Source organism: Notothenia rossii, assembly GCF_949606895.1.
Source record: "Notothenia rossii genome assembly, chromosome: 11".
Taxonomy (NCBI): domain Eukaryota; kingdom Metazoa; phylum Chordata; class Actinopteri; order Perciformes; family Nototheniidae; genus Notothenia; species Notothenia rossii.
In genome coordinates this window covers 4,062,679-4,071,391 of record NC_136910.1, presented here as the reverse complement: position 1 = coordinate 4,071,391, position 8,713 = coordinate 4,062,679, and the positions used below count along the sequence as shown (strand labels likewise).

At 40.9% G+C, this 8,713-nt stretch overlaps 1 long non-coding RNA gene across 1 annotated transcript; it reads right to left on the bottom strand.

Annotated features, from left to right (window-relative positions):
- Nucleotides 1–471: 471 nt before the first annotated feature.
- LOC307023484 lies at nucleotides 472–4,643 on the bottom strand. Its single transcript, XR_013803717.1, has 3 exons — nucleotides 4,456–4,643; nucleotides 3,527–3,628; nucleotides 472–1,248 (listed from the first exon to the last, which is right to left on the bottom strand). It is a non-coding gene; the product is annotated as an uncharacterized lncRNA (long non-coding RNA).
- Between the last annotated feature and the right edge of the window lie 4,070 nt (nucleotides 4,644–8,713).

Here is an 8,713-nt window from a genome sequence, read left to right as displayed (position 1 = left end):
TGTATTGAAATCTTCAAGGTGGGTTGTGCGAGCAACACTTTGTTGGCAGCACATCTCAATATTTAATCCAGAATGGTATTTTTACAGATATGTTCCGAGCAAAAGGAAGCTCAAATGATAGAAAATGCAGAGTTGGATGATAAATATCTTATGATTCAATATGACACGTAGTAAAAGTGCTGCAAACGAATAAAGAGCTTAGGATAAGAGTAGAAATATGTTGATGGAGGAGAGCATTGCTCTATGAAGGGAAACTGTTAGAGAATGTCCATAAACAGGTGAGAATAAATACCCTTTTAGTTTAGCCTCTGGAATAAATACAAGCCATTCATTAACACAGATTATATTGAGCACTGGACTTGTTTGTCTCCAGAAGGTAAGTATTGCCCCCTTGTGGGAAACGCATGAAATACTTATTATTCCACAGGTTTTCTGCTGAGTCGCGTTTCATCATCTGTGTGCAGATTCATGTGATTTTTTAAATGTATTTATTCTTATTTTTTTAATTCAACAAATCCAAGATGAACATGTACAGTCAAGGCACAAGGAAACACAGATGGCAGCCCTCCCATGAGTTGGGAACAACAAGTGTTTTTGGAAGTTATTTTCTAAGTAAGAGTGATGAAAAAAACACAAATACACCAACAATACTCACTATTTACATACTGTAGATTGTTAAGCAACACAACTTTTGAATATTCACACATATTCTATTGAGGTTTAATTACAATTGTGTGTGTGTGTGTGTGTGTGTGTGTGTGTGTGTGTGTGTGGCCTAGCATTACGATCCTTTTGGGGACCTAAATCTGTTTACACAGTCATGTGTGGGGACTCACCGCCCTTATGGGGACATAATGGAGGTCCCCATAAGGGGAATCATTCATTTTAGGGTGAAGACTTGGTTAGGGTTAAGGTTAGGATAAGTCTTCAGGAAATGCATGTAAGTCAATGTAATGTCCCCTGAAGTGATGTATACATGGTATGTGAGTGTGCGTGCGTGCGTGCGTGCGTGTGTGTGTATGTGTGTGTGTGTGTGTGTGTGTGTGTGTGTGTGTGTGTGTGTGTGTGTGTGTGTGTGTGTGTGTGTGTGTGTTGTGATAGAACATGAGGCAGCATGGTTGTCCGTTCACCCAGACGTCCCTTTGGCAAGGGTCACATCTTCGTGAAGTCACTCAGCTGCCCCCCCCGTCACGCTGCCTTCCGGCGATGTTCTGGAGTGATTAGAATGCTGAGAGTGAATTTTTGGGGCTGTGGTGGAAAGGAAGAGAAGGTTATTTTGTGGAAACTAGTGAAAATTCTGCTCATTTCCAGGTTCATATCAGTATGTAGTGTCTCTACTTTAAAGAGTCCTCTCCTGCTGATGTTCAGGTGTATATCAGTATGTAGTGTCTCTACTTTAAAGAGTCCTCTCCTGCTGATGTTCAGGTGTATATCAGTATGTTGTGTCTCTACTTTAAAGAGTCCTCTCCTGCTGATGTTCAGGTGTATATCAGTGTGTAGTGTATCTACTTTAAAGAGTCCTCTCCTGCTGATGTTCAGGTGTATATCAGTATGTAGTGTCTCTACTTTAAAGAGTCCTCTCCTGCTGATGTTCAGGTGTATATCAGTATGTTGTGTCTCTACTTTAAAGAGTCCTCTCCTGCTGATGTTCAGGTGTATATCAGTGTGTAGTGTATCTACTTTAAAGAGTCCTCTCCTGCTGATGTTCAGGTGTATATCAGTATGTAGTGTCTCTACTTTAAAGAGTCCTCTCCTGCTGATGTTCAGGTGTATATCAGTATGTAGTGTCTCTACTTTAAAGAGTCCTCTCCTGCTGATGTTCAGGTGTATATCAGTATGTAGTGTCTCTACTTTAAAGAGTCCTCTCCTGCTGATGTTCAGGTGTATATCAGTATGTAGTGTCTCTACTTTAAAGAGTCCTCTCCTGCTGATGTTCAGGTGTATATCAGTATGTAGTGTCTCTACTTTAAAGAGTCCTCTCCTGCTGATGTTCAGGTGTATATCAGTATGCAGTGTCTCTACTTTAAAGAGTGCTCTCCTGCTGATGTTCAGGTGTATATCAGTATGTAGTGTCTCTACTTTAAAGAGTCCTCTCCTGCTGATGTTCAGGTGTATATCAGTATGTAGTGTCTCTACTTTAAAGAGTCCTCTCCTGCTGATGTTCAGGTGTATATCAGTATGTAGTGTCTCTACTTTAAAGAGTCCTCTCCTGCTGATGTTCAGGTGTATATCAGTATGTAGTGTCTCTACTTTAAAGAGTCCTCTCCTGCTGATGTTCAGGTGTATATCAGTATGTAGTGTCTCTACTTTAAAGAGTTCTCTCCTGCTGATGTTCAGGTGTATATCAGTATGTAGTGTCTCTACTTTAAAGAGTCCTCTCCTGCTGATGTTCAGGTGTATATCAGTATGTAGTGTCCCTACTTTAAAGAGTCCTCTCCTGCTGATGTTCAGGTGTATATCAGTATGCAGTGTCTCTACTTTAAAGAGTGCTCTCCTGCTGATGTTCAGGTGTATATCAGTATGTAGTGTCTCTACTTTAAAGAGTCCTCTCCTGCTGATGTTCAGGTGTATATCAGTATGTAGTGTCTCTACTTTAAAGAGTCCTCTCCTGCTGATGTTCAGGTGTATATCAGTATGTAGTGTCTCTACTTTAAAGAGTCCTCTCCTGCTGATGTTCAGGTGTATATCAGTATGCAGTGTCTCTACTTTAAAGAGTGCTCTCCTGCTGATGTTCAGGTGTATATCAGTATGTAGTGTCTCTACTTTAAAGAGTCCTCTCCTGCTGATGTTCAGGTGTATATCAGTATGTAGTGTCTCTACTTTAAAGAGTCCTCTCCTGCTGATGTTCAGGTGTATATCAGTATGTAGTGTCTCTACTTTAAAGAGTCCTCTCCTGCTGATGTTCAGGTGTATATCAGTATGTAGTGTCTCTACTTTAAAGAGTCCTCTCCTGCTGATGTTCAGGTGTATATCAGTATGTAGTGTCTCTACTTTAAAGAGTCCTCTCCTGCTGATGTCCCGCCCCTTATCACGTACAATGTGTTGGAGCCCTGGCCAATAGAGGGGCAACTGTTACATATTGATGTTGGACTTTAGGATTTGTGTCTTTTCAGACCATTAAGTTAAACACTATGGGAAAGGACATGTCCAAAAAGCAGAATAGGGCCTCTTTAAATCATCCACCAGTTTTCAAGGTTAATATCTTAACTCTTTAGGTTAGCTTTAGGCTACCATATGTAGGTTCGAACGGTTTGATAAGTACACCATGGTGTAAATATACAGTATCAAACAAAGCACAGTGTATGCAAGCCCTGAGACACGAACAAAAATGTTTCATTGTTGTTGTAATACTAATTTTAGCCACAACAGGCAACATTAACCCATCTTCAAAGTGAGTTTTAGTTGATTTGTTGATTCGAAACACAAGTTACAAACTGTTTACAATGTGAGACTCTTAAAAGGGTAAATATAAGAGGAAGAAATAGGTTGTCCAGTGAAACAGTAATGTATGATATGATCACCTCACCTGTGTATCCATCACAGAGTTTCTCCCTGCAGAACATGAGAATAATACATCCGGCCACTATAAACACGCCGGTCCCAGCTCCGATCAGAACGTACTTTATATCTGGAAGGAAAACAAACGTCAGACATCGACAAGCAAAATGTAACATAACACCTGAGACGTGAAGAAACGGGGAAGAGAATATGTCTGATTTCACAACTTGTTTACTCCACGGCAGATTAAATCCTCAGTCATGGTATCACGCTGCTTTCTGAAAGCTTCATTGCATCACGTGTATTTGCAATATGAATCCAGAACAACCAGGAATCAGTGAGAGGGGGGGGGGGGGTCAGTGTTTGTCAATGTGAGTGTTTGTGATCTAACAAAACAATGGCAGTATAGTATATATAGCATATGAAGCATATTCACTTAACAAAATAAGTGGTCGGAAAATTGTCGAGAAGTTTCGACCTAATGACCTTTGAAAGATTCCTTTGTGGTAGAATAAAAAAAAACAATCACATTCAAGATGAATTTACTGCAGTGTCTATATCTCCCCATATGTGTGTATCGTTTATTTTTTAAATGAGGAAGGGTGTGACCTGGCAGCTATGTTGAAAATATACAAAAAAAATATTCACAGACCCGAAAAACACCGAAACATAAAAACCAAACCCATCTTAATGGTTGGATAACAATAGGGTTAGATGAATAAATACATTTTGTAATTTAACTGAAATTACCCTTTAAGATGTTGCTCTGAAATGTAATACTTTTCACATGACTTAAGGACAAACAAGTCCTTAAAGTTGCACGGTTGTATTTCAAAATGTGTATACCGTGGTATGTTGGGTCATGCTGTGGGTGTTTCAACACGTAACCCGTATAATATGGACTCTTTAAAACGAACCCCTAAAGTGTTGTGTGTTCAGCGAAACGTGTTGACCCACCTAGTTCCTCTGCGGGGTCGGATCCATCTCCTCTCACAGCCAGCAGCAGATACTCTGAAACACATTGTTTTCACTGAATTATGATTTTCAGGTCACAAAAACCGACAGGAAGCAGTCAACGCCACGGAGTCGTCAATCAGATTACACAGAGATCAGTGTCAGCGCTCTGCACACTGCACTTCCTTTACACTCGCACACGGAGTGATGCAATACTGCTATGTTCGGGGTTAGTTCAGAGCACATCTCAGAAACAAAGGCCATTCAAATTTCTTCGTATAACCATTGACACGCAAATGAAACAGACAGCAATAGAGTGGGGCAGGAATCAGTCAGAATTGTACTACTTCTGCTTCTCTTGTCTCGAAGTCAAAGGTTTTTTTGAGTGTGTTTTTTGCCTAAAATAAAGTCTGTGGTGGACAAAAGCTTTTGGCGTTTTGTTCTACAACATAATAAGTACATCTCGCTTAAATATCTGAAGTTTCCACATGTCTTAAACCTTAGATGCATAAGTGGGTCTTTTTGGACCCGGTGTTCTGGTTTTATTGAATTATCTTTGTAATTAATTACATTTTTTTTATCATTTCATATTCGAGCAATTCCTCAAAAAACATGTTTTGGATATCATGCCATTCACATTTTAAATGTACATTTTAAGAAATTGTAGTTTTTGTATTACCACCTCTAGCTTCTATATATAAGTGGGTCAAAAATGACCCGCATGCCTTTTCTATGGAATCTGAACCTTTGATTCTTATCACCTGTTGCTGTCAGGAATACATTCACTGTGGACCACACATACTACATCACAAGTGACACCTCTCAGGAAGATTATTTTACACAGCAAGATCTGATACCTGTCAGTATAATCATAATAATAATAATAATAATATTTCAATAATACATTTTATAGGGCTTTTCAAGGACTCAAAATCGCTTTACAATATAAGGGAAGGTTAGAGTGGGGGGTATAGGACTATCAAACTTGATGGCATGGATTGATGGGGGGGGGGGGGGGGGGGGGTGGCTATGAGTAGACAATAGGAGAAGAGATGAGTTTTGAAAAGGGACTGGAATACTGTGAGGGTCTCAGAATAGCAATACAATATGTTCAAAATGTTTTTTTTTCAAAATGTAAAAAACATTTCTAAAATAATAAATTGTGAAAGATGTAATATAAAATATTTCTAATGTGAACCAAAATATAATACTAAATATTATACAAGTGATTTTTCTTAACCAAAATGACAAAAATGGCATAAAAACACACATTATTGTAATACGGGTCCTTTTAGACCCGCTTAGAAGAGTTTAGGGTTCAGTCACTCGTGCATCTAAGGGTTAAAAGCGGGGGCTGCTGACAAGTGTCTAAATGAGACTTCTAAATGTCATCACGCCCAACATTAGCTTCCTTTAGCTGAGTGGTGGTGACGTGAAGTCATGTGACCGTGCTGTAGTTCCTTTGTAACCCAACAATAGCCTCCTTTAGCTTAGCGGTGGTGACGTGAAGTCATGTGACCGTGCTGTAGTTCCTTTATAGCCCAACATTAGCCTCCTTTAGCTTAGCGGCGGTGATGTGAAGTCATGTGACCGTGCTGTGGTTCCTTTATAGCCCAACATTAGCCTCCTTTAGCTTAGCGGTGGTGACGTGAAGTCATGTGACCGTGCTGTAGTTCCTTTATAGCCCAACATTAGCCTCCTTTAGCTTAGCGGTGGTGTCGTGAAGTCATGTGACTGTGCTGTAGTTCCTTTATAGCCCAACATTAGCCGCCTTTAGCTTAGCGGTGGTGACGTGAAGTCATGTGACCGTGCTATAGTTCCTTTATAGCCCAACATTAGCCGCCTTTAGCTTAGCGGTGGTGACGTGAAGTCATGTGACCGAGCTGTAGTTCCTTTATAGCCCAACATTAGCCACCTTTAGCTTAGCGGTGGTGACGTGAAGTCATGTGACCGAGCTGTAGTTCCTTTATAGCCCAACATTAGCCACCTTTAGCTTAGCGGTGGTGACGTGAAGTCATGTGACCATGCTGTAGTTCCTTTATAGCCTAACATTAGCCGCCTTTAGCTTAGCGGTGGTGACGTGAAGTCATGTGACCGTGCTGTAGTTCCTTTATAGCCCAACATTAGCCTCCTTTAGCTTAGCGGTGGTGACGTGAAGTCATGTGACCGTGCTGTAGTTCCTTTATAGCCCAACATTAGCCTCCTTTAGCTTAGCGGTGGTGACGTGAAGTCATGTGACCGTGCTGTAGTTCCTTTATAGCCCAACATTGGCCTCCTTTAGCTTAGCGGTGGTGAAGTGAAGTCATTTGACCGTGCTGTAGTTCCTTTATAGCCCAACATTAGCCACCTTTAGCTTAGCAGTGGTGACGTGAAGTCATGTGACCGTGCTGTAGTTCCTTTATAGCCCAACATTAGCCACCTTTAGCTTAGCAGTGGTGACGTGAAGTCATGTGACCGTCCTTTAGTTCCTTTATAGCCCAACATTAGCCTCCTTTAGCTTAGCAGTGGTTACGTGAAGTCATGTGACCGTGCTGTAGTTCCTTTATAGCCCAACATTAGCTTTTTACTTTGAAAATAATAAAGTGGTGTCAATATGTGCAGATTATCCTGCTGAACTAAATGTGTCAGAATCATAGACCAAGGATCTTATTTTGTGCACTAATCTGAAATCCACTGGAAAATCCCATTGCTTTTTATCGAGGGAACCCCTGCGATGCTAACTCCAGCACCACTGCACCACTCTAGTAAGTTTCCATTTATGCCAAGCTAACGTTGAGCCAGGCTACTCCTGTTCAGACCTCAAGAGACAGAGGAGTTTTACTTTGGGTGGTGAGGTCTGACTGTTACTGAAAGTAGGGCAGGGTGTTACTGAAACAGAGCATACACACTCAGCAAGAGGCTATCTTACATTTTAACAACCTCAGACACATACCTCTGGCAGCTCTGGGACCAGCTCTGTTGTTACTGTACGTGAGACTATAAAATAAAATAAATTAAATACAGCTTCAGAAGTAATTAGTTCATCAATAACTAGGAGCTAAATAACTACAATCATTAATTCTACTGCCAGCATAGTGTAGGGTTAAATGTCCTTGCAGGATTAGAAACATGCATTTACAAGTATATTGCTGAAGGTCATAAAGTGTTGGCTGTGGCTGAGATTTAACCTGTGACCAGTCATGGGACAATCTATGTGTTATATATCAGTCTATGGTAATTTCAGCCTCGCAGAGTGTAGGGAGAGATAAAGTTTCCAGTGACCAGAGCACGACCTTTTACATAATGTGTCAAGTCCAGCAAGCAGAGCCAGCAGTCTGACATCTCTCTGCCGCTCCAATGCACAGGTCAAGATAGCAATTCAAGTCCTGCACACAGACAATATAACGACTTTTACAGCACTAAGATATATCCAATTGTTACGCTTTGGTACAAATAACCTGAAGGGTTATTGTGTGTGTGAGAGAGAAACTTCTTTTGGAGGGAACACAGGGATTTTAGCCTTTGCAGACCATTAAAATGCACAAAAACCCATATAACACACTACAGGAATGGGAAAACCCTACATTTCTGAATAGGGCCTCTTTAAATCATCCACCAATCCAGCAGGACATGTCCTGCACACAGAGAATATTACAACTTTTACAGCGATAAAATATATGAAATTGTTGCCGCTTTGGTACAAATAACCTGAGTTCTTTGACATATTCAGTTGAATGCTTTTATTTCTTCAATTGTAATTCTTCCCTTCCCTATTCAGAGCAGCTGAATAGGTAAAATTTGATTGCACACAACACTTACAAGCATGAAAGTACTCGCTTTCACACACACACACACACATCAATCTGCATACACAGGTTTTTGTTGGATCTCTGCTTTTGGCCCTTATACTCATTAGTTCTGTTTGAGCATTATCAGGGTTGCCAACTCTCACGCATCTGGCGTGTGACCAGTCTATGCGTGTGACACACACTTTCACTCTCAATCTCCCGCTCTCACGCTGCCCAGCTATCACGCCAAAAACAAGATGAACCGGCGATCGTTTTTGGTTGGTTATTTACAATGTTGAGTTGACAGCTGCTCAAGCTGTCGATCCGCCCCTACCACTCTTAACAACGTTAACAGACAGCAGAGCAGTGGGAGCCGGTTGGTCAATCCCCGACCCGTATTGCGCATGCGCAGATCTAAGATCCAGTTGAAATGATAAAAAGTAAAAGTCTGCTGCTTATTGTTCTACTAGGCCAAAATAGAGTCAAAGAGTATA